At 37.6% G+C, this 27,023-nt stretch overlaps 1 protein-coding gene and 2 pseudogenes across 1 annotated transcript in view; 2 read left to right on the forward strand and 1 right to left on the reverse strand.

Annotated features, from left to right (window-relative positions):
* The window catches only part of IL1RAPL2 (interleukin 1 receptor accessory protein like 2), a 1,186,660-nt gene that overhangs the window by 375,848 nt on the left and 783,789 nt on the right, over positions 1-27,023 (reverse strand). The gene's annotated exons all lie outside the window — the stretch shown is intronic.
* On the forward strand, positions 16,042-16,160 carry LOC111732023 (annotated as a pseudogene).
* LOC111732028 lies at positions 23,726-23,844 on the forward strand (annotated as a pseudogene).

Consider the following 27,023-nt stretch of genomic DNA (forward strand, 5'->3'; position numbering starts at 1 on the left):
CTGGAGCATTTAATCAATTTACATTTAAAGTAATTGTTGCTAGATGTGTAAATATTGACATTTCATTATTTATAGTTTTGATCTTTTTTTATTTTTCTTAAAGAAGTCCCTCTAACATTTCCCATAATACAGGCTTGGTAATGATGAACTCCTTTAGCTTTTTCTTGTCTGGGAAGCTCTTTATCTTTCAATTTCAAATGATAGCTGTGCTGGATAGAGTAATCTTGGTTGTAGATCCTAACTTTTCATCCCTTTGAATGTTTTCTGACAATCCCTCTGGACTGCAAAGTTTCTGTTGAGAAATCAGCTGACAGTCTTATGGCGGCTCCTTTTTAAGTAACTAACTGCTTTTCTCTTGCTACTTTTAAAATTCTCTCTTTGTCTGTAAACTTTAGTATTTTAATGATGATGTGTCCTGGTGTGGACTTCCTTGGGTTCATCTTGTTTGGGACTCTCTGTGATTCATGGGCTTGTATGTCTACTTCCTTCAGCAGGTGAGGGAAGTTTTCAGTCATTATTTTTGAAATAGATTTTCACTTGCTCTCTCTCTTCTCCTTCTGGTATCCCTATGATGCAAATATTGTTACAATTGATGTTGTCGCAGGGGCCCCTTAAACTATCCTCCTTTTCTTGGATTCTTTTTTCTTGTTGCTGTTCTGATTGGGTGCTGTCTGCTAACTTATTTTCTAAATTGCTGATTCAATCTTCTGCTTCATCTAATCTTCTGTTAATTCCTCCTAAGGTATTCTTCATTTCAGTTATCGTATTCTTCATTTGCGACTGGTTCTATTTTATGTTTTCTATCTCCATTTTTATATTTTCTATCTCTTTGGTAAAGTTCTCACTGAGTTGATCTAGTCTTCCCCTATGTGCACTGATCATCTTTATAACAAGTGCTTTGAACTCTGCAATGGTAGATTGCTTGTCTCAATTTTGTTTAGTTCTTTTGCTGGAGCTTTTTTCTGTTCTTTCATCTTGGGACACATTTCTTTGTCTTCCTATTTTGATTGCCTACTTTATTTGTTTGTATGTATTAGGTAGGGCTACTATGTCTCAAAATCTTCATAGATTTTGAGTGGCATAGTCTTTCCTGATCACCTGAGCTGTGTGCTCCAGGTATGTCTCTTGTATGGGTTGTGTGTGCCCTCCTGTTGTAGTTGAGTCTTGGTTGCTGTTAGCTAATCAGTGGGAGGGGCTGAAACTCAGGCTGATTGGCTGTGATGACTGGCTGTGACCAATGGAGGAGCTGTTGTCCAGGGGCTGACTCTACAGAGCAAGTTTCACTTTACAGGGCTCTGGTGCTTGCCTAGTCTGCCCTTTGTGTATGTCATCCTCAGATGTGACCCCAGGTATTTCCTCTGACTCATACCAAAGCCAGCCACTGGGCGTGTAGGACAGGGCCTTATGGTAGGGGCCCTGCAACAGGCTAAGTTCAGCCCTAGCCTGTGCCCTGCTCAGGGAAACCTGGCATGAGCAACAAAGAAATCTGCAGATGGGCACCACCCATGCTAGGCTTTGAAATGCCTCAAGAGGCCAAACTGCAAACCAAGGCTGGCTGCCACTAGTGCTGGGCTTGGGGCTGCTCAGCAAGAGTTACAGGACATACCAGAGTCAGATGCTTTTTTTTTTTTTTTTTTAGGCTCTGTGAACCTTTGAGAGATTTTAGGAAAGTTCGCAGCATAAGCCAAGACACGCTGTTAGTATGGAAAATCCACTGGAAGTGGCTTTGGGTGGTCCTGCAGATTGGGAAGATGGGGTCTTGGGAAATCACCAAGCATGGCCAACAGTGTTAGCTATGGTGATGGAGACTCTGATATGATGCTGCCTGGGTCTGCACACTAGGAGAGAAGAAGGCTCAATACAGGGACAATGCCCTCCACTAGCACTTTTTTTTCTGAGAGAAAGCTCTCACTCAAGCCCTCACCCTAAAGCCAGACAACTCAGTTCCTTCACATATGTCCCTGGCACCTTTCATGCTGCTGCCCCAGACCTGGAGTTCAGAGTTAGTCAGTCCATCACTGAGTAAGTGTGTGCAGGCCCCTTAAGAGAAAAGTCTGAAACTCACCCAGTCCTCCGTTTCACTCAACCACAATCTCTGCTGGTTTCACAGCCAGAAGTTGTACGGACTTCTCCTCCTAGCACTGGAACCCTGGGCTAGGGAGCCCGGTGTGGGGCTGGGACCCCTAGCTCTTCCAGGACTACCTCCCTAGTTGAGATATTTCTCCCCATTCTCAACTGCCACATGCAGGTTTAGAACAGCCCATTTCGCATCTCCACCTCTCCTACCAGTCTCAAGGTGGTCTATTCTGTGTGTCCCCAGTTTTAGGACTTCCATTCAGCTAGACTGCTGGTGATTCCCAGTGATGGCTATTCTATAGTTTAGTTGTAATTTTGATGTGGTTGTGAGAGGAGGCCAGCATAGTGTTTACTTTGCCATCTTGACCAGAATCTATGGTCAACCTTTCTTAGTAGTCAACCTTAGCAACAGTAAAACAATTACTAACGGCTTGTAAATATTTAGGTACAGTCATATTACACATGAGCTTTATGTACCAGGATAAAATTGAGAATTTTTTAAAAATTGCTTTGCTTTATTAAATGGTAATTTTTAAGTTTTACTCGACAAATTTTACTAAAACAGTTAGCATAGCATACTGAATTTGTAGAGTCAATACTACACTACACAACCAAGTTTATTTAATGCTATAAACTATATTGTATTTAGTAAGCAAACATTTTGGTTATATAAGCTAAACCATTTTTTTGGAGTTTTAAGGCTCTTTTTAAAAATTTTATTAGTTTCAAGTGTACAGTACATTGGTTAGACATTTATATAGCTTATAAAATGATCCCCTTGATTACTCTTTCTTTCCTCTGGCTCTCCACGTAGCTGTTACAGTAATGCTAACTGCATTCCCTATGCCATGCTCCCTATTCTCGTGACCACCTATCGATTAATAATTTGTAGTTATTTAACCCTTCAACCCATTCTCCTAGCTCCCAAACCCCTCCCCTCAGACCATCACCAAATTGTCCACTATATTTGTGAGTATGTTTTTGATTAGTTTATTCTTTTACTTCCTTAGATTCTGCATATAAATAAAATCATATGGTATTTATCTTTCTCTGTCTTATTTCACTTAGTATAATAACCTCTAGGTTCATCCATGTCATTGCAAATGGTAGAATTTCATTCCATTGTGAATATGAACCATAACTTCTTTATCCATTCATCTGTTGATGGACATTTAAGTTGTTTCCATATCTTGTAAGCCAAACAATTTTTAACAATAAATATTAACTGAAATTGATCTAAAATCCTATCTCAAGATTATGCTATAGTTCTGTAGATATCTGACTAAAAAAAAACAAAAACAAACCAAGCCTCTTTAGTTTCCAAATTGTCAATGGCATCAGTTTTTATGACTTCATATGCCCTTTAATTTGTTAACTATTAGCAGTAGTTTTTAGAATACTAATTATACCATAGTCATGAACATTACCATTCTAATGAGAAAAGATGCTATATAAACTGGGCTATAAGCATATCTGGATTGATCTTTGGATGTAACATGATAAACCAGGCATAGTCCCTAAATTTAAAATACTCATGTTCTAACAGGGAAACAATGACAACAATCAAAATATATACTATGGAACTCCATTGAGCAAGGGTTATAATTACATTTAGACATAATAGAAGTAATATTATGTATTCAGATAGAATAACTATAGATAATAAAAACACCACATAGCAAATTTAATTTATTAAGAAATAACATTTAAGCTTCATCTCACATACCAACTCTGGCCAGTTGGTAGTGAATAATTGGAATTCTTAAAAAAGATTCAGTGGCCATGTATGTACTCAGAAAGAAAGAGTACTATATGTGGGTGGCAATGTCTGCCATGTATAACAAATTAAAAAGGCGGCACAAATGCCAGTTGTATTCCATTCTTGGGCTATCAAAATGGTCTTTGTTCAATCCTGTTGTCCCATATTATTAACATAGAGGGGTTAAGAATTGTCGTTATGAATTGTGGAGAAAATATAAGGGAGAGAGTATGTTGGCTAACTGGAGATAGGGCTTGGTTTATCTAGAAAGATTTTCTGGAGAAAATGGGTCATGAAAATTCTTCTTTATTCTGTGTACACAACTCTAGGAAATTTGTTCTGTCTTATTTTGTATTTATGATAGTAAATGAAACTGGGCTTCAATACCACAGTTAATCAATAGAAGCTTCTCTCACATAAACTGTACACCGGCTATTAAAAAAATCCTGAGACTAGAAGTTTTAGATTTCTAAGGAGAGCTAATTCCTTAGGCCAGTGGTCAGAGTCAGAAAACTATGCTTACTATGAATGGCCTATGGGTCAAATTCAACTGTGGGCCCGTTTTTGTAAATAAAGTTTTATTGGAACACGGTCACTCCCATTTGTTATATGCCGTCTTTGGCTGCTTTTATGCTTCAACAGCAGAGTTGAGTAGTTGCCAAGGGTAGTATGGTAACCTTACTTTGTTAAAATGCAGATTTATGGGCCAACACTAAATCCATTGAATGACACTCTCTTTGGTAAGGGGCCAAAAATCAGCATTTTACCAAGAATGACAGCTTATTTTAAAGCATATTAAATTTAGTAAACCATTGATTTGTGACACTAAATTTTATAAGTATAGTCTGAATCAAATCTCTTGATAATAAGGGATGCTTGTAATATCTTTAATCTGCTAGATTGATTAAATACTTTCATGGTGCTCCTAGAGCTACATAACAGAAAATTCACTTGTTTTGCTTCTGAATATTCAGCATTTCACGCATGTTGAGTTTTACCTACAACTCATTTTTAACTTGAAGCTTATTTTCACAATTTTTGATCATTATACTAATTTATGTAATCTCATTTTATTTAGTATTGCATTAGACCAAGTGCTAAATGGTGAATTATTTCTGTGATTAAAAAGTAAGAATTAGGGTAAGACTCTGGGATTCTTATTCTAATCTTATTTTCATATTCCAAAGCTTTCTTCAGAGAAGACTTGCATGAATTTTTTTTTTTTTTTTTAGACCAAAATATTTCTGGGTATTCTTGAGTTTCTGTCTTTGAGGTAGAACTCGTCTTCCTCTAATCCAGTAGACTGACGTCAGAGAAAGGATAAACATAGGTTTTTTGGTTTTTTTTTTTTTTTAGGTTTAGTGCTAAAAACAAGCTCAGTCCACTGAATTTCTAAATTTTTCAACCAGATCTGAATTCTCAAGACAATTGATCTGTTTGTACTCATTTTACATAAATCATGGTAATCTTGGGAGTAAGAAAATAAATGATGGCTAAGCACGAATGGCTAGCTCTATACAAGGAATATTACATCTACAGACTGCTCAGATGATGAGACTATCCAAATTCACCACAGATTTAGTAAAGACTAAATCTTGGAAGCATGTTTTAAATTATTCCTGCTTTGGTTATTTCTCAATTATGTATGTTAAAAATTGTAAATACTATTGGTTGGTATCATTTGCTAAGTGCAAAACTAAGATGAGTAAACCTGTGTTTTTGTTATTGTAGGGGTGAATGAAGGGAGCAGGAGATGCAGAGTGGGTGTACAGTCAAATGACCCCCCAAAATTTATGAGGAATCTCAGACAGAGCTGGCTATTACTGTTAGGAACCCCAAAGGAAAGGGCTTCTGAGATTATCAAAGCAAATGACATTTAGAAAAAGTATATCTGAGTTACCAATATTATGACCCAAGAATAAAAAACAAAGCTGAGAGTGAAATTCAGTCTCAACAGAGAAAGGGAAAGCTACCATTATTACTTGTATACTTGGAGTATGGAACTGGGGAGCTTTTACAACTCATACAAAGTTTAGACCACTAGTACCTATATATAAGAAATTTTAGGTCTTTGAAAATCCTTGATAGTTTAATTTATTTAGTGCATCAAATATTTCATAGTTATTTTTTCTTTTAGATATTATTGCTTCCTTCCTTTTGATACTTCTTTTTGAAAATAGAGAAAATTAGATTCAATTTTACTTTCTGTTGTAACATTAACAAAAACATATTTTATGATTCTTATTTTCTTTTCAATTTCTCATATACTTTTTGAATTTGTATACATCAAAGGTATATTTTTCAATATTTTAAACCAGAACTTCTTGTTGGAATATTACAAACCTCCAACATCTATTTATAATAACTTCGTGTGCGTATAGATATAATTTTAGATAATTTCAATAGTGACTAAATCAGAAGCTCAATCACTGATTTGCTAAATACCCTTCCTGTTACTGACAATGGCCAGAAGTTAGTAATTAGTCTTAAACCATAATGTAAATCTCACCTACACATGTTGTCTACACAAATGTAGTTCTAAAATGTCAAAGGGGTGATGTTTCCCTCCTAGGAAGACAGACATTTTGGATTATATATTCTCTAATGACACCAATAATCTTTCAGATTTGATACAATTTGATTAAACAATACTTACTGAATGTCTGGTAAAGACAATGATTGGTGTCAGATGCTGCAAATCAACAAAGTCTATATGTGTTATATACATCTGCTGCATTTATAAACATGACTCCAGAAAGTTTAGAGACATGACACTTACTGGGAAGGATAAGAAGGCAGAAGTGATATATCCTAAAGTAAATAAAATATTTGAAGTGGTTCCACTTGGGAAAAATTTTTTCCCAGGACCTAATTATATAAACCCCTGTGTTGGACATATACCAGACTCAGAAGCAGAGACAATAGCTGCTCAAAGTCATGGAGTGTTAGAAAGTTCCAGAATAGGTGGATGAAGAATCAGGATAGAGAAGGAGACAGCTAGTGCTAGCAGCAGGATGCCTGAGCAGGAACTTGTACAACCCCTACCCCCAACCCAGCAAGAGAAAGAATAGAGCCCAGCTTGGGATACCAACTAATCCAAGGTGACCTGATTAAAATACCTTATGAGACCCAGATAGCTAAACTCCCCAAAATTCTGTGGCACCCAATTGGGAATTTGCTGACCGTGACAATAATAGTATTGTATATTATGTTGTTGCAATCGTGGTATATTTCTAAAGAAAATCCAGCTTTGGACCTAAACTACTTTGCACATGAGAAATGGAAACAAAAATATATCCCATACTTATAGTTGCCTTCTTTCTAAATAAATTATTTTTGTAATCTTCATTTCAATCATTGAAGTATAATTAGACTTAACTCGAGGTTTCTTGTAGTGTGGGCTAGATCATATGGCTGGCTATGCCTAGAATATAATAAGAACACCAGGTCTCAGGATGGCATGTCTGCACACTGAGGGATGGGGTAAGGAATACTAGTAATACATGTAACCATTTTCTTACTCAGTTACTTATTAAATCAGCAAACATTTAATTGCCAACTCTTACCAAAGATTGTACTAGGTGCTGGGAATACAGAGTTGAGCAAAATGAGACAGAGTCCCAGTCCTTACAGAGCTCTCAAAGAGTGGGGGAAGACAATAAAGGAGCAGTTAGATATATAAATAAAAAATTATGAAAAAAAGTACTTTGGAGAAAATAAACAGGGTAAAGTGAGAGAGAATAATAAGATGAGGGGTTGGGAGACTACTTAGATGGGATGACCAAGAAGATATCACTTAGATGACTTTTTAAAAGAGAATTGAAGAATAATAGGCTGCCAAGCCAGGGAAGAGCATCCTAAGTAAATGAAATGGAACATGTGACACCCTGAGGCAGGAAGAGCATAATTTGTGAGAGAAGTTGAAATGCCAGGGGAAAAGTAGATTATAAGGTTTGGGAAGTGGGCAGGGGTTAGAAGACACAAGATTTTATATGCTAGTACTTTGATTGTATCCTAAGGGTTTCTTCTGTCTGTTCAATAAGCCTCACCAGTCATTCATTCATTCATTCATTCATTCATTCAATGTTTATTAAGTGCTGGCTATGCCCAGGTACTCTTCTAGGTCCTGGAAATATATATAAGAGGGAATGAAACAATCAATAATCTCTGCTCTCATGGATCTTACATTCTACTGGATGGGAGAGAGGCAGTAATATGAACACAGGAAAAATAAATAAGATAATTACAGATTTTGTTATGTGCAGAGAATAACAAGGAGAGAAGATCCCTTTAATCAATTTGATCTCCTGGCATAGGGCTTTGGCACTTAACTAGGATTATGTTATTGCTGTTGGAGTTTTCAGTATTTTATTGAAATAAACTAAATTAAATCTGGAAAATTAACGGTATCATCAAAGAAAGGAGAAATTCACTACTTTCCATTCTAGTTCTCCAACTTAAAAAATATACCTTAAAAATTATGTTGTATATCCTAAATATATACAATTTTCTCAATCATATTTCCATAAAGTGAGAGTAAATTAAAAAATAAATTCAAAACTTTAGGATTTCCAGGACAGGTCAAGATGGTGTAGAAAGTAGAGGCTGTGCATGCCTCCTCTCGCAACTACACCAAAATTATAACCAAACTACAGAGCAACCAGCACATGGAGTCACCTGAGGTCTGGCTGAACAGAAACCCTACTACTAGGGACAAAAATAACAGGTCACCTCAAATCGGTAGGAGGAACAGAGACACAAAATGACCCAGGCCCACAATCGTGTGTGGCAATCAAGAATCGGGAGAGCTATCTTGGCTGCAGAGCCCCCTCCCCCACCTGAGTGAGAAGTCCCAGCCCGACACTGGGCTCCCCAGCCCAGAGTTCCAGCATTGGGGAGAGAAGTCCCCACAACTACTGGCTGTGAAAAGCAGCGGAGTTTGCAGCTGAGTGAGAAGGAAGGCTGTGGAAGTTGCAGACATTCTCTTAAAGGGTCTACGCCCAGCCTTACTTGCTGATGGACTCACTCGCTCTAAGCTCCAATGCTGGGGTAGTTGTTCAAGGGGCATATGGGAAGGCAATGAGTTGTCTGGCTTCAGGGCAAGGGCTGGAGGGGCAGCTTTCTCTTCGAGAGAAGTGCTGAAAGTATCCATTGCTCCTTGTTAGCCCTTCCCACTCACAGCCTGCAGATGAAGGTTCTGCCATATCTGAGTTACCATCAACCTGAATAACACAGGTCACTCCACCCAGCGCATTCCCTGAGATTCCGCCTGTCTCAAATTGTGGGCCCACCCATGTTGCTTCCAGTGGTTTATTTCATACAAACGGGATGTCTTGGATCCTGCTGCAGGCTTTCCTAAAATCTCTCAAAGGCTCACAAAATCCAAAGACTTGGCACCTCGAGGCACCTATAAGCCCAGCACAGGTAGCAGCCATCTGTGGACTGCTTGGTGATTCTCACCAGGTGGCTACAGATGTGCACAGGCTGTGGTTGAACAAGGCCTACAGCTAGACCCATTCCGGGACTGCACCACTGGGCCACACAGCACACCTGATACATAAAGTCACTCTACTAAGACTAGGATACTTAGCAGTCTTATCTAATACATAATAACAGACACAGTGAGGCAACCAAAACAAGGAGACAGAAAAGCATGTCCCACATAAATGAACAGAAGAAAGCTCAAGAAAAAGAATTCACCAAAATGGAGACAAGCAATATATCAGATGCAGAGTTCAAAACACTGGTTATAAGGATGCTCAAGGAACTTAGAAAAGTAGATGAACTCAGTGAGAACTTTAGTAAAGAGATAGAAAACATAAAAATGGAGATGGAAAACATAATAGGGAACCAGACAGAAATGAAGAATACAATATCTGAGATGAAGAGTTAGAGAGAATCAACAGAGTAGATGAAGTGTAGGTTTGAGTCAGCAGCATAGAGGATGGAGTAGCAGGGGACATCAAATCAGAACCACAACATGAAAGAAAATCCATAAAAATGAAAATAGTATAAGAGGCCTCTGGGACAACATCAAGTATAATAACATTGGCATAAGGGTACCAGAAGGAGAAGAGAGAGAGCAAAAATTGAAAACTTATTCCAAGAAATAATGACGGAAAACTTCTTTAACCTGATGAAGGAAATAGACATACAAGTTCAGGAAGCACAGAGAGTCTCAAACAAGATGAACTCAAAGAGGCCCACGCCAAGACACATCATCATTAAAATGCCAACGTTTACAGACAAAAAGAGAATCTTAAAAGAAAAAAAAAAAGCAGTTATTTATAAGGAAGCTCTCATAAGACTGTCAGTCCATTTCTCAACTAATTTTGCAAGCCAGAAGGGCTTGGCAGGAAATATTCAAAGTGATGAAAACCTAAGACCTACTACCAAGATTACTTTATCCAGCAAAGCTATCATTTAGAATCAAAGGACAAATAGTTTCCCAGACAAGAAAAAGCTAAAGGAGTTCATCATCACCAAGCCAGTGTTACAGGAAACGTTGGATGGATTTATTTAAGGAAAAAAAAAAAACATGAATCAAAAATATAAATAAAGAATAGCAATAACTACTATCAACAAGTACTTCAAATGAAAAAGTATTAACTATTCCAATCATAAGATAGGGTGGCTGAGTAGACAATAAAACAAGACCTTTACGTAGGATGCCTACAAGAGACTCACTTCAGATAAAAAGACACACACAGCCTAAAAGTAAAGGGATAGAAAAGATATTTCATGATGGACCTAGAGTGTATTGTGCTGTGTGAACTAAGTCAGATAGACAAAGACAAATGCCATATGATTTCACATATATGTGAAATCTAAAGAATAAAATAAACAAACAGAAAAAAAACATAAACAAACTCATAGATAGAGGAAACATTTTGAGAGTAACCGGCTAGGAAGGGAATTGTGGAGACAGTGAAAATGGGAAAGGGATTAAGAAATATAAATTGGTAATTACACAATAGCCATGGAGATACAAAGTATAGCATAAGGAATATAGCCAATAATATTATAATAACTATGTACGGTGTCAGGGGTCACTAGATTTACTAGGGTGATCACTTTGTGAGTTGTATAGATGTACAATCACCATGTTGTACACTTGAAACTAATATAATGTTGTATGCCAACTATAACTGAAAAATAAAAATATATTATTAAAAAAAAATTAGGATTCCCTGTCAAGATGGTAGAGTAGGAAAAGACAGTACTTGCCTTCTCTCATGACCACATCAAAATCACAACTTAACTACAGAACAACGATCATTGAGAATCACCTGAATTCTAGCTGATCAGAAGTCCTACAACTAAGGACATACAGAAGAAGCCACCTGGAGACTGGTAGGATAAATGAATACATGAAACAGGCTGGTCCTACACCCATGTGTGGCAGTTAAAAATTGAGAGCAATATCTCAGCTGCTATGTTCCCTCCAAAAGAGTAAGGAGTCCAGCCCTATGCCAGGCTCTCCGGCCAAGGGTTCCAGTGTTGAGAAAGAAGTCCTCATAACTTCTGGCTATGAAAACCAGCAGAAATTGTGGCTGAGTGAAATGAAGGGTGGCTTGAGTACCAGATGCTCCTTTTAAAGGGCCCATGTACACACTGACTCACTGACAGACTCACTCAGTCTGAATTCCATCACTGCAGCAGCATCTGGAAAGGCTCCACAGACATACAAGGGAAAACTGAATTGTCTGGCTTGAGAGCGAGGGCTGGAGGGACAGCTTTCTCCCACAGAATGTTGGCAGAATACACTGTTTCTTTGTTGAGATCTCCCTTGCACTCATCATTGAGACATAAGCAGGCATTATATCTGATTCTCTATCAACCTGGCCAACACCAGTCACCCCGGTCTGGTGATTTCCTGAGACCACACTCCACTCAAATTGTGGGCCCACCCAAGCAATTTCCTCCAGTGGCTTTTTCATACAAACAGCCTGTCTTGGCTCTGCTGCAGCCTTTTCTAAAATATTTCAAAGGTTCATAAAACCCAAACGAGCAGCATCTGGTCTCGGTGTACCAGATATCTCTTGCTGAGCAGCCCCCATATCTCTAGTGGCAGACGGCCTTGGTTCACAGCTTGGCCTCTCAAAGAACTTCCAAGCCCAGTGCAGGTGGCGGCCATCTGCAGATTGTTGGTGACTCTTGTTAGAAGGCCCTGGGCATGAAACAGGCTGTGGCAGAACTTGGCCTATGGTGGGCCCATCAGGGACAGAAACCAGGATGACACATACAAAGGGCAGACTGCACAGGCATCAAAACCCTGCAAAAAACAAATTCTGTGACAAAGGATCAGCCCCTGAGCAACAACAGCTCCACTGTAGTTGTGACCAGTCCTCACAAACAATCAGCCTGAGAGTCAATCCCTGCCACTGATGTGCAAACAACAACAAAGGCTCAACTACAACAGAAGGGCACACATCATCCACAGAAAGGACACACCTTCAGCACCCAGCTTAGGTGACCAGGGAAGATTGAGCCACTGGGACCCACGGCACACCTACTACATAAGGCTACTCTGCTAAGACTGGGAGACATAGCAGCTCTACCAAATACAGAGAAACAAAAGAAGGAAGCAACCAACATGGGTAGACAAATTTGATGCAAATGAAGGAAGAGAGCACAGCTCCAGAAAAAGAACTAAACGAAATGGAGATAAACAATTTACCAGATACAGAGTTCAAAACACTGGTTATAAGGATGCTCAATGATATCAGTGGAAACTTCAACAAAGACATAAAGAACATAAAAATAGAGATAGAACATTTCAAAAAGAACCAGTCAGAAATGAAGACTACGATAACTAAAATAAAGAATACATTAGAGAGAATCAACAGTACATTAGAGGAAGCAGAAGATCAAATCAGGATAAGGTAGCAGAAAACACCCAATCAGAACAGCAACAACAACAACAAAAAGAATCCAAAAAATGAGGATAGTATAAAGGGCCTCTGGGACAACATCAAGTGTACCAGCATTCACATCCTAGGGGTACCAGAATGAGAAGAGAGAGCTCAAGGAATTGAAAACCTATTCCAAGAAATAATAACTGAAAACTTCCATCACCTGGTAAAAGAAATAGACATACAAGCCCCAGAAGCACAGATTCCCAAATGAGATGAACGCAAAGAGGCCTACACCAAGACATATGATCATTAAAATGCCAAAGTTTACGGACAAAGAGAGAATCTTAACAAGCAACAAGAGAAAAGCAGTTAGTTACCTACAATGGAGTTCCCATAAGACTGTCAGCTGATTCTCACAGAAACTTTTCAGAATGGAAGGGATTGGCAGAAAATATTCAAAGTGGTGAAAAGCAAGGACCTACAACCAAGATTACTCTACCCAGAAAAGCTATCATTTAGAACTGAAAGACAGATAAAGAGCTTCCCAGACAAGAAAAAGCTAAAGCAGTTCATCACCACCAACCAGTATTACAGGAAATGTTGGAGGAGGAACTTATTTAAGAAGAAAAAATATGTATCAAAAATATAAATAAAGGTAATAACTACATATCTATCAATAAGCACTTCAAATGGAAAAGTACGAAATGCTTCAATCAAAAGATAAGGTAGCTGAATGCATAAGAAAACAAGATCCTTACATAGGGTGCCTACAAGAGACTCACTTCAGATAAAAAGACACACACAGCCTCAAAGTAAAGGGATGTAAAAGATTTTGTGATGGACTTAGAGGATATTGTGCTGTATGAAGGAAGTCAGATAGAGAAATACAAATGCTATATGATTTTACTTATATGTGGAGTCCAAAGAACAAAATAAATGAAAAAACAAAACAAACTTATAGATACAGAGAACATTTTGATGGTTGCCAAATTGGAGGTGGGTTGTAGTAGGTGGGAGAAATAGGGGAAAGGATTAAGGAGTGCAAATTGTTTGTTACAAAATAGTCATGGGACTATAAAGTACAGAATAAGGAATATAGCCAATAATATTGCAATAACTATACATGGTGTTGGATGAGTAGTAGGTATATTGGGGTGATCACTTTGTAAATTATGTAAATGTCTAATTGCTATGATGTATACCTGAATGTGATATAATATTATATGTAAACCATAATTGAAAAATAAAAATATATATTTAAGTAAAATAAAATAAAACAACAACAACAAAAAATTTTATTTTAATCCTCCAAAGACATAAGAATAATTAGGCATTGGAGGCAAGGTCAGCACACTCTCTTAGCTCTCCTTCCCCCAATTACAGGCCTGCGCCCACAAACCCGTTAAGAAAAGGCAGTGGTAGCAGTGGTCGACAATTACACTAAGTTAAAAAAGAGAAAAAAATCTGGTTATTGTCATTATATTTCAAACTTGCTAACTTCTATCTTTAGAAATTGGCTCCAGGAAAAAAAAAAAAAGTTAAAAGATTGGTTGTATTTCACATAATTCCTTAGGAGGAATGCTCCAACCACTCTTAATTATATCGCTTTTCTTTTCCTATGTCTTGATTTTCCTTTTTCCCAACTCTTCCCTACTCTTATCTTCTGTACCACCCTCCCTTTCCTTTCCTTTCTCTTTCCCTGACAATCTCTCCCTTAAGTCAGCTAGGGTAAAAGGTGACATCTATCTCCCTGTTGTATTCAGTGCAAAAAGCGGTGTTGAGCTCTAACCTAGATAATCTCCTTTATTCTGTGCATATCGCTCCATGGTTTTGTTACTTCTCAGTTAAGAGTTTGGGTTGTGACATTCTCTTATCTCCAAGGTGATATTTAAATTTCCTTCATCCAGTTTGGCTGCACTCTGGAACTGCAGATACTGGTGCATCTGTTGGAGACAGACTTACAGCTCTCCTAGATTTCTTGTAAGTCTTATCCTGCCCTGATTACTCAGTTGGATGGATACCCAGAGTAAAAAATCTGTCCCTCCAACCCCAGCTGGCCACCTGAATAGGACACTCACACCCTGAACATCCCTCGGTGGTGTCTCTAGGACCATGAGGCATAACAGAGATGTGACCTGAGCTAAGCAAGAAACAAGCTTACTGGAAAAAAGAACTGGTGGAAAGAAAAGGCTTTCCAATTATACACTTGGTCCCTTTGTTCACCATTTAGCTTCCCCACAGCCTCCTTTCCCTCAGTTTCAATGTAAAAATCCTCTTTATCATTTTAAGTCCTGCATTGACTATGTACTATTCATATCCTCAGTGGTATGATTATCTTGGCACAGGTTTCCCAGGTTTGTCTTTCTTCCTTGAGGAAGTCCAGAAGAAGCAGATGGATTTATTTCTGTCCAGGAACAGCCTGAAGCTAGAGTTAAAGTCAACTGTAATCTTGATACCTCTGAGTATGCTAGTTGGGCTTCCTCAGTCAGTCTTCACAAAGTTCACAAAACTGATTGAGTTGGTGTTGTCATTAAAGTGACAGATATTAATCTTAAATACTCGGCCAAGATTTAAGTTGTTATTGCTGAGAGAACATTCAAATAAATCTTAGCTTTTAACTAAGGGGCATAAATGTATACCTTTTGCTCTATCGATATGAATGTATACCTTTCTTTACAAATTGGTTTCTTGATAAACACACTCCTTAGTACCTGAGACAGAATTATCTAAGTAAAACAAGGAGTCCCCGGTGGGCCAACTACATGTCTGACTGTGGAGGGTTCATTGTGAGGTTGCCGGAAACACGGTATTGGTTAAAAGTTCCTAGGACATTGGTTTAACATGCAAGAACTTTCTCTCTCTCAATTATAATAATCCAAAATGGAATGGGCTTGTTAAGGAGTTTATAAAGAGGATTCCATATTGGATAAAGAGTTGGACTAGATAAGTAGTTCCAAAATAGTACATGGACCTGTTATATTGACAGTATCCAGTAGTCTTGCTTATAATGCAGGTTCTCAGGCCATGTTTCAGATCCCATGAATTAAAATTTCAGAGTGGAACCCAAGGCTTATTTTCAAAAAGTTCTTGTAGGTGGTTTATAATGTTAAGATAGGTTTGGGAATCAGTGAACCAAATGACTTCAAAAATCCCTTCCAGATACAAATTTCTCTTTATTGGTTGCACTTAAAACAAAGCAAAACAAAACATCTGAGTTTAATTTTCTCATCTCAAATCTATTTTTAAATGTGAAAGAGGGTCTCTGATGTACTGTATAATACGTACTATCATTTTTCAGTAACAAGCATGCATATGGAATGATTCTCTCCTTTCACAAAGACCTTGCTTGTCTACGGCTATGCTGCCCTGAACAAGCCCAATCCTGTCTGATCTCGGAAGCTAAGCAGGGTTGGGTTTGGTTAGTACTTGGATGGGAGACCACCTAGGAAGGTCAGGTCCTGTAGGAGTAAAAAAATATAAAAAATAAGGGATTGTAAGCTGACAAGTTCCTTGCAATCTGTGAGGTCAAACAAGAGTTGCCTCGCCTTAAAAAAAAAAAAAAAGAAAAGAAAAAAAAAAGACTTGCTTTACAAAGAGGGGAAAAATCACTGCAGATAACATTTCATATTAATTCCAATGTATAGTTCATTAAAAAGTGACAAGATGAAGAAATGTCTTATAAAAGGAGATGTAACTTTTTTTTTTTTTATGGTGACATTGGTTAACAAAATCCCATGCTTCCACTATACACTTTAACAGTAAGGCATATATATATTTACAATGTGTGTTCACCTCCCACAGTTAGATTTCTTTCTGTCACCATTCATTCTTGGCTGGTATTTCCTTTCACTTAATAGTTTGAACATTTGATTCCACTCCTTTCTGGCTTGTAAGATTTGCACCAAGAAATCTGATGATAATCTAATGGGTTGTCCTTTATAGGTTACCTTCTTCTTTTCCTTGGCCACCCTGAGAAATTCATTTTTGATAATTTTAATACAATGTGCCTTGGTGGGCCTTTTTGGGTTGAGATAATTAGGTGTTCTGTTAACTTCTTGAATTCCAAGCTCCAGCTCATTCCTTAGATTTGGGAAATTCTCATGAATTATTTGTCTGAAAATGCTTTCTAACCCCTGCTCCTTTTCCTCCCCTTTGATAATGCCCATTATTCTTATGTTTCCTCTCCTGATGCTATTAGCTACTTTCTGTATTTCTCTTTCATTATTTTTCATTCTTCAGTTTCTCTCTTCTTCCGAATTATTTCTCGATTGCTGTCTTCGATATTGCTGATCCTTTTCTCCATTTGGTTGGCTCAACTTCCCAAGCTTGCTATTTCATTTTTCAAGTCTTGCAGTTTGTTTTTAATCTCCAGAAGTTCTATTTAATTTTTTTTGAGGGTGTTGATTCTTGCTAAAGAACTCATTCTGCTCATCTAGTTGTTTTTTCAATTCCTGAAATTGTTAGTATGAATCATTTCAATCTCATCGAGTATTTTTCAGAAGTACCATCCTAAATTCTCTGTCATTTAAGTCACATATCTCTATGTCTGTAAGCTTATTTTCTGGAGATTTTTCTTTCTTTCTGAGGTGCTTTGTCACCTTGTTTGTTGATGGTGTTTAATGAACTATTTCTCCACCTGGGCATTAAGGAAGTTTATTCTGCTTTTTTCCAGAAAGATTTATTATATAAAGATCTCTCTTTAGCCTCTTGCAAAGAAGGCATTTTTCTTTTGGTTTCCAGTAGATGGCGTCTAATCCTCTTGGATCCCTGCTTTATATAAAGTCTTAATAATGCCTTATTTTCTTATAGATGTTTAATCAATCTCGCTACCCTCAGTCTCAGTCCTTGTCAATGTCAGCAACAGTTTCGGTAGCTTTTGCTCAGATTCCCCTGGGATTCCAACGTGTTTGGTCTAGGAGGATATGGGAGAAGGGGCCCTCTAGGTTGGGGAATGGGACCTGCAGCTCAGCCTTGGTTTTGCCACTGCAGCTGGTAAAAGTCATCTGTTGTTTCTCTTCCGTCCCCATGTCTCTGTTTTCTGCCCTGATGTCTGGGCACTGCCGCCATCCTCATGAAGCTCACAGCTTTCACAGGCGGGGCTGTTCAGAGAATTTGCTGCACCTTATCTCCTCCCTCCTCCTACAAGGAACTGGTTGCGAGAGGCAGCTTCTTTATTTCTCCCAGTCCACCGCCAATACCCGGGGTTCTGACATGTGGTAGCTCTTATGTGCAGATCCCATGCTCAGATGTGTTGGTGTGCAGTTTGGGTGTTTTTTTGTTGAGTTTTAGATGTTCAGCTTATTGTTGTTTCAAGGGGAGAGATATGGAAACATCTCTCACTGTACCATGTTAATGATGTTGAATCAAATCTCAAAAATCTTGTGATTTTCAGTTGGACTCAAGTGCAGATTGGAGATAACAGAGTAAATATAGTGAACTTCAAGGTATAGTAATAGAAGTGATCCAATCTGGAGATTTTGAACATCAGCGGAACAGTATGGTTGACTTAGGGAGTGACAGCATTGCTCCACAGAATTTCAAATCCCCTTCCAATAGGTCAAGAGGTTATGCAACATCTGTCCCACAGTGCTGGTGACAGAGGTCTCACTAGTGACCAAGACGAATCCCCAAGAGCTCACTCCACATTTGAACAGCTCTCACCATCCAAGCTCCTCCAATAGGACTGGGAAGAATCACCAGCCCAAATCTTCACCCCAGTTTCCTATGTGTTCTTGGACAAGATACAGTTGATCTTTGAACAACACGTATTTGAACTGCACAAGTCCACATCTAGGAGGATTTTTTTTTCCAGTAAGTAAAGTTTCCTCTTCCTATCCGCTGCTTTGCATCTGCAGGTCTCACATCCACTGAGATGTAACTTGTTTTAAAACTACTACTTGATTTCATTTCCTGAATCAAATATTATCCATCAGTTTTGAGTTGACTTTGGGTTAGACTTGCTATTGCTTTATACAACAGGCTGTCAGCAGATGAATATATACAATCATTGGCAAAAATTTTCTGTGATACTTGCATTGTCCCTGGGTTCGAAATAAATATAGCACTTTTCTTGCATCTGTTGCCTTCTTCTATAGGTGTTTTTGGTCATTGGCTCAAAATATAGTAGCATGTAAGCCTAATTCTGGAAAACAACAAACAATATCCCTACTCTCAATTCAGTAGAATTTTTGCTTTGAAGAAGGCTTATAGCAATAGTCAGACGTGGAATTCTTGGTACACATAGAATGAAAGAAAATACTCAAAGTAATTGTATGTGATAACTGTATAATGCTTATTATGCTGTATTTCTATCACAAGATCAGCCAGTTCTTAGAAAATAGAGAACAGCTAAAAAAAAATAGCAAAAGGTTGTTATTGTCATATTTCTCAAGTAGTAGTGGATTGATAATATAGGCCAAACTCCATGAGAAAAAGTATTAGAACAGTGGAATTTTCCTTTATAACAAATAAATTTTAAAGATGTGGCTGCTGACCCACATTTTTCATGATGAATTTTAACAAAACATATCCCTGAGCAATCACACATTGTAGATGTCCACTTGCCAATTGTTATAATGGAATTTGTCATGTGTTATTCTGAATTTCGAAAGCACTCAGATATAGAAGTAATCTATTTTTGTGGTGATAACTAAGTGTTATACATCTGAAGATTCTATATTTTCACTCCCAGACTAATGACTATATAGATTAAGGAATCTGCTAATGTCATGAAAATAAACCAGTGATGCTAATGAGGATGATGAGGCATATGAGTTGTTATGGGCTTTTCTCAGTTATTGTTCAGCCACTTGCAAAATGGCTCATTTTGTCATATCTCCAAAAACTGGAAAGCAAAAGTAATTAAGATATTTCCTGCTCTCAATGATCAGAAACAATGGCGTAGATGGAGAAAAAACAATGGCGTAGATGATAGAGGCTCCATTCATCCCTCTTGTGACCAAATCAAAGTTGTAACAGAAAGAAGGAGCAAACAGCAAGGAAAATTGCCTGGTATCTATATGAACAAGCCCTACAATCAAGGAAAGAATTAAGAAATCATCCTGCAGTGAGAGGAAGTAGAACGGGGCCAGGACGCTAGGCTGAGTGAGACAGAGGCTGTGGCAGCAATAGCTGCAGAAGCCTCTTAAAGGGGTTGTGTCTGTGAGTGGACATCCTCGGTGACAGACCTGCTAGCTCTGAACATCAGCGCAGGTTTAGCTGCACGGGGGGGACCACGGACTCACAGGAGGACACTGAGTTGAATGAGTGAGGGCTGAGGTGAGACTCACTCTTTACAGAAATGGGCAGTATCCATTGGTCCTCTGTTGAGTCCCCCCACTCCAAGTGTGGAAACTTGGCGCTGACATAGCTGAGACATCATCAAACTGAATAACAGAGGTCGCTCCGCCCGAAGTATTACCTGAAACTCTGACTCCTCCAACATGCGGCACCACTCATGCCACATCCAACTGTATCTACACTGAGTCAGGTACATCTTGCTGAGCAACACCTAGCTCACACTGCTGGCAGCTGACCGCGGTTTCTGGTGTAGCCTCTTGAGGCAATTATAAGCACAGCATCTGTGGATTGCTTGCTGAATCTTAACAGGTGGCCCTGGAAGGGCACAGGCTGAGACTAAACTTGGCCAGCAGCTGAATGCCTCTCAGGACTGTGACACTGGACACCTACTTCACAAAACCACATTAAGACCAAGAGACTTAGGAGCTTTCTATATGGAAACAGACACAGAAAGGCAGTCAAAATGGGAAGACAAAGAAGCAGAAACCATATTAGAGAACAGAGCAGAGATTCAGAAACAGTGGAGTCAAACAATCTAACAGATGCAGAATTCAAAACATTGGTTATAAAGACACTCAATGAACTTAGGGGAAGAGTAGATGAACACATTGAGAACTTTAACAAAGAAATAAAAAAAAAACCATAAAAATAGAAATGGAACTTATAAAAGAGAACCAGTCAGAAATGAAGAACACATTATCTGAGATGAAGAGGATATTAGAGGAAATCAACAGAGCGGATAAAGAAGAAGATTGAACCACCGATATAGAGAAAGGGGAAGCCAAAGACACTCAATCAGAAAGGCAAGAATAAAGAAGCCAAGACTATAATAATAAATTAAGGAGCCTATGGGACATTAGTAAATGTAAACATATCCATGTCATAGGTGTACCTGAAGGAAAACAAGAAGTTGAAGAGCTATTTGAAGAAATAATGATGGAAAACTTCCCTCTCCTGGTGATGAAATAGACATAAAACCCCAGGAAGCTCAGAGAGTCCCCAAAGCCACAATCCCCAAATGGCCCACACCAAGACACATCATAATTAAAATGGCAAAGGTTAAATACAAAGAGAGAATCTTAAAAGCAACAAGAGAAAAGCAGTTAGTTACCTACTAGGGAGCACCCACAAGACTGGCAGCTGACTTCTCAAAAGAAACCATGCAGGACACAATGGCTTGGCAGAAAATATCCGACGTCATGAAAACCCAGTATCTGCAACCAAGAGTACTTTATCCACCGAAGCTATCATTTAGAGTTGAAGAACAGATAAAAAGCTTCCCAGAAAAAAATAAACTAAGAAAATTTATCATCACCAAGGCAGTATTATAGGAAATGTTGGAAAGACTTCTTTAAGAAGAAAAACAGGTACAGGAATAAAAAATGGTAATAACTACTTTCCTATCAACAAGTACCTCAAACGGAAAAGAATTAAGTGCTTCAACCAAAAGATAAGGGTGGCTGAATGCGTAAGAAAACAAGACTCCTACCTATGCTGTCTACAAGAGACTCATTTCAGATTAAAAGACACACATAGACTAAAAGGAAGGGGATGGAAAAAGATCTTGCCTTGGTGAACCCAGAGGGTATTGCGTTGAATTAATTGTATCAGATAGAGAAAGATAAATATCACATGATTTCACATACATGTGGAATCTAAAAAACAAAACAAATAAAGTGGAAATAAACTCGTAGATACAGAGAATATTTTGAGGGATACTAGATGGGAGGAGGGTTGGGGAGAATAAAAAAGGTAAAGGGATTGAGGCACAAATGGATAGTTGCAGAATAGACATGGAAATGTAGAGTGTAGCATGGGGAAGACGGTTAATAATGATGTAATAAATATGTAAGTGCAAAGAAGGATACTAGATTTAGTGGGGTGATCACTTTGAGAGTTATGTGGATCTCTGATCACTATGCTATACAACTGAAACTGGTATATTATTGTATGCCAAGTATAATTGAAAAAAAAAACCTCATTGAATTGTACAATTTAAATACAGGCAACTGATTGTCTATTATATTTCAATAAAGCTGGGAAAAAAACTAAAAATAGATATTTTCTGCTCTTGTTTTTATAATAATGAGGTAAATTGACAAGTAAGCAGGTCACCATGAAGTTTAAAAAAAAAAACAAATCTCCATGTGCATTTTAAGATTTAGTGTAGATTCAAATCAATCTTCTCTATCTGCCATATCTACTATCTAATGATCACAGAATGCTTGAGAAAATACCACATCAAAATTTAACTGTGTTTAGTATAATTGTAATGGTTACTGCATTCTAATTCCATGAAAATTAGTCAATGATTATTCTCTGCAAAAGAATAAATCAAAATATGCAATTAACCAGAATATCCCTGGGTTATTTGTGCATGTTAATATTGTGCTTCAGGTGATGTAATTCCAACTATGGTTAATTTTGTTTTGTTTATTTTCGGACATATACCTGTGCTGGATGCTCATAGAATCTACCGTAATAACGGGCAATTTTGATGGCAAAGTCAAGGACAGACAGAAGATACAGAAATGGACAAAAGTAAAAAAGGAACGGGATTGAGGTGGGAAGAAATGAAATCATGAAAAGGGGAATTTGAACTTGGCACTTGGGAATATACTACGCAATTTATCAATTATTATATTTTTATTTTACCTCTTTCAGAGCTTTTGTACTAATTATTTGTTGAATCATTGATTCATTGGTTCATTCATTTTTTCACTTATCTATGTGTTGAGCAGTAACTATATGCCAGACACTGTTGTCAGCCCTAGAATTACGAAGATCAATTAAACTCCCCATCATTTTGAAGTTCACATTAAAGCTGAAGAAATGGTAAATGGGTAATTACAGTTCAATGTACTAAGTGCTAAGAGAGGTAAATGAACAGGGCTACAGGTGGGCAAAGGATTGAGGTCTTTATTCTGCTTGAGGAGGAGACTCAGAAAATACTTCACTGAAGAGATACTATTAGAGTTATACATGGTGAAATGAATAACAGTTCACTGAGAAGAAAATGAGGGAAGGGCATTCCAGGCAGAAGAAACTGTGGAAAAGCAGTATAAGTGTACAGGTCATATTTTCCATGGACTGAATGCATGGGAATGGAAGAAAGAAGGGACTAGAAAGGTTGGCTGGGATGAGGATTATTGCTATTTATGCACACAGGTGGTCCTCTCTACCAGACTGTTAAGATCTTGAAGTTAAGATCCAGGTCTCATCCTTTTATATTTCCATCTGCTCATTCAATAAGCATCTGAGTAGCCCCTAGAAGACAAAGACTACAGCAGATAGACAGTATTACTGAGGTACTGAGCTTACTCTGAAGGAACTCATACAATGGTGATAGAGAAAAATGTAAAAATAAATAGTTGCAGTATATGTGATGAAATGAATATCCTTTCTTGTAGGATTTTCTACTGATTTTATATAGCTTTTATACAAATTTAACTTCTCGTCTGGTAAAAGATGAGGCCGTACCTCAAGATTTTGTATTTCATATAAACTCCCCTGCTCCCTCTCGATTTCCTAACACAGGACCAAGGGTTCAGTAAATACTTGTTGATCCTGAATGAAATAAACTAACTACAGGAGAAAGGAGAAAGTGCTGCAACTTACAAAACAGAACTAGGTTGGCAAGACATAGGATAGAGGACCAAGGCAAAGTATGAAGAAATATTATGGCCTAGGTTTCAGGAAGCTGAGGGAAATAGATACTAAAGAACCAGCTTTAGTCTATGACCATGCTACCCTGAACAAGCCCGATCCCATCTGATCTCGGAAGCTAAGCAGGATTGGGCCTGGTTAGTACTTGGATGGGAGACCACCTAGGAAGATCAGGTGCTGTAGGCATAAAAAATAAAAAATAAATAAATTAAAAAAATAAGCAATTGTAAACTGATAAGGTCCTTGCAATCTGTGAGGTCAACCAAGGGTTGCCTCAGCCAAAAAAGAAAAATAAATAAATAAAGAACCAGCTTTGAGATTCTGCATTGTTTTTAATGTTGCTTTTTGGGGTTTGGATTACATTAACCAAAAATATGCTTCTTTAAAATTATCAGTTTCTTGACAATGAAAAGCAAATAAGACTGAGGCAAAGGTGAGATGAGAGAAGAGCCTTTATCTTTTCTCTTTAATACAGGACAGTTATGGGGAAGAGGATACTTTAAAGAATTGGTTTAACACCTGTAGAATATTTAGAGGGCTGGTGGTAGAAAAATAGTAGTAGCTTTAATAGTATAATTTAAATTAATAAACATAATAGCTTACATTTATTGTGAACACTATGTCAAAGTACTTTACATGCATTACTTTTCATTTTCATAATGAATCTATGAAGAAGTACCATCATTATTCCCACTTTAAATATACAAATAGTGAAGCACAGAGAGATTAGGTGACTTGCCAAAGCCACAGAGCTAGGAAGTGGTAAAAACAGATTTGTTCTCTGGAAGTCTGAATTGAGACACCATGATTGGAGAAGGTACAGAGGCTGAGATGAGAGCAATTAAGATCTTATAATAGAGATAAAATAGGGGTGTGTGTGTGTGTGTGTGTGTGTGTGTGTGTGTGTGTGTGTGTGTACGTGCGTGCAGGGTAAGGCCGTGGCAAAAAGAGAGACAGAAATTTATCTAAGGCAAGCAGTGTCAGTTATCCAGGAATTATGTAATAGGACTTCTCCAGTTGTGGCTTATTAGGTGGTATCTTGTAATAATGACACATTCCCATTCTTCAACACTGTCTTAAGTCTGATTATATCTATACTTGTGTCTGTCTGTCTATCTCTCTATCTAATCTAACAAATATGAGCTAAAAAGTTTTAGTTTGCCTTTGATTTTCCAAATCTGAAATGAGCAGATTAATCTTGATTTTGAAAACTTAAATTCATGGGTATTATTTTTCAAATATCAAATTAAGATATTTTTATTAAAGGTAGAAGACTGGTTCTTATAACCTTTTCTCAAGAATTAATTCAGTGACTTCAAAAAGAGTGGCCTTAATCTTTGTCTAAGAGATAGAGAGGTTATGCCATAAGGAAAACACACAAACAAAACCCAGAAAAACAACTTTCCTAACATAAGTATTTTTTATTTTTTTTCTATGTTGCTCTTGTTGCTCTTTTACAACATTCCTTATTTACATGTAGATTGTAATGCACTACTAAGTAGAGGTAAATTTGGGGCTATTAATATGCTAATGAAAAGGTTAACTTTAAGTCAGAAACTATTGTTGAAAAGCCACAAAGGTAGGAAAATTTACCTTTTGGTCATTTAAGAACGGGTAAGCTTAAGCTCTGATTTTGTCAGTGAAAAAAGAAATTTACTAGAAAAAAATAAAGAAAGCACAGTGCGATCATACTTGTTTACAGAAATACTGCTGAACATTACACTAAGGGACAATTATTTCATTCTGGTGTTGCAAAAACTAACAGTTTCAAGCAGACATATATCTCTGGACAGCTTCACTGAGAGTATGAATAGTGAATTGACAGACTGTGCAAATATTTGTACCACTGCACCTACTCTTCTAAATATGATGAATTATACAAGGCCCTAATACAGCAATTGCAAAATGGCTTCAGATATATTTGGGACTTCCTTAATTTCCCAAAAGCTTTATCTTCCCCAGTATTCAATTTTTGATTTTAAGCCAAACAAATTGTGATCCACACCCTATTGCCCATCACAATGGCTTGTAAATGCTTTCCCACACCCTCTGTGTATTTACCCAAGGCCGCTAGATCAACCACTATGACTGAATTAAATCAAAAAACTCTTGAGTGTGATTTATTCAGTTGTTGAAATGACCATTGGGTGATGGGATAAGAGAGGCAGGAGAGATTTGACAAGTAGAAAACTAAAGGTATCAATGGATGGTAGAAATTTTTTTTTTTTATTGATACATCTGTGTCCTGATTTCATATTATATGACAACCATTACTAAAATGTCTCATTTTGTTTCTACTTTTCTTTCTCCATCCCACCCCCACTCCATTCTCATGGTATCTTACTCTATGAAAATAGAAATGCATGACTTAGAGAAGTCAAGTAGGAATCTGAGTCACCAGCAATTTTGCAAATTTCCTATAAGAAGATATTCTTTAAGAAGAAAAAAGAAGTAATTTAAGAATAACTTCCTTAAAGGAGAAATGTCTTTGAAAATACAAATGTTTTTAAAAGGCAGTGCAATATAGCTGCCTATTTTTTTTATTTATTCCCAATGGTTTGAAGGTATAACCGAAGATAGCAAGAAAATCTATTTAAAAATTGACTTTAAAACTACTTCACTTTCTTCTCTTCCTCCTCTTCTCTCTCATCTTTCTCCATCTTATTACTATTATTACTGTAGGGCTATTGCATGTACTCAGCACATTACAGTTGATGAAGTGCTTATGTAGATGATACTTCATTTGATCATTCTATATTCATTTAATATTTACTGAGCATCTATACCTTGCCTGACCTAAAGTATACAGTGGTTAAAAAAATACAGTGAGCTTATCATTTCAACAGACTCACAAATTTTGAAGATAATTTGGTGATGGACAGAAGGGAGGGGTGTTATAGGGCTGGGAGAATGGGGTGAAGGGTTAAGGAAGTACAAATTAGTAGTTAATAGATGGTCATGGGGATGGGGAGCATTTTCAAAGGGAATTTAAAAAACAAGCCAATAAATTTATCATTACAACTTGTGAAAAGTATCCTTAAGAAAAAGAACAGAGTGCTATAAATAGAAAGCACAATAGACCTAGTTTACAATGGGAGGCCAGAGAAAGTCTCTTGGTATGGACTTGAGCTGAGAACAAAGGCTAAGAAGTTTTTGGTTATATAAAACGTGGGATGAATAATTTTTCAGGTCAGGTGAAGAACATGTGCAAAGGCCCTGAGGCAGAAGCAGGCTTGGCCCATTAGAATGGAGTGGAAGAGGCAAAAGATGAAGCTAAACAGGTACCGGAAGCCAGATGTTTCAGGATCTTACAAGCTCAAGTTAAAGAGTTTGAACTATATTCCAAGTAGAGTGGAAAGCTAGTG

The sequence above is a fragment of the Pteropus vampyrus genome, unplaced genomic scaffold (assembly GCF_000151845.1).
Source record: "Pteropus vampyrus isolate Shadow unplaced genomic scaffold, Pvam_2.0 Scaffold419, whole genome shotgun sequence".
NCBI lineage: Eukaryota > Metazoa > Chordata > Mammalia > Chiroptera > Pteropodidae > Pteropus > Pteropus vampyrus.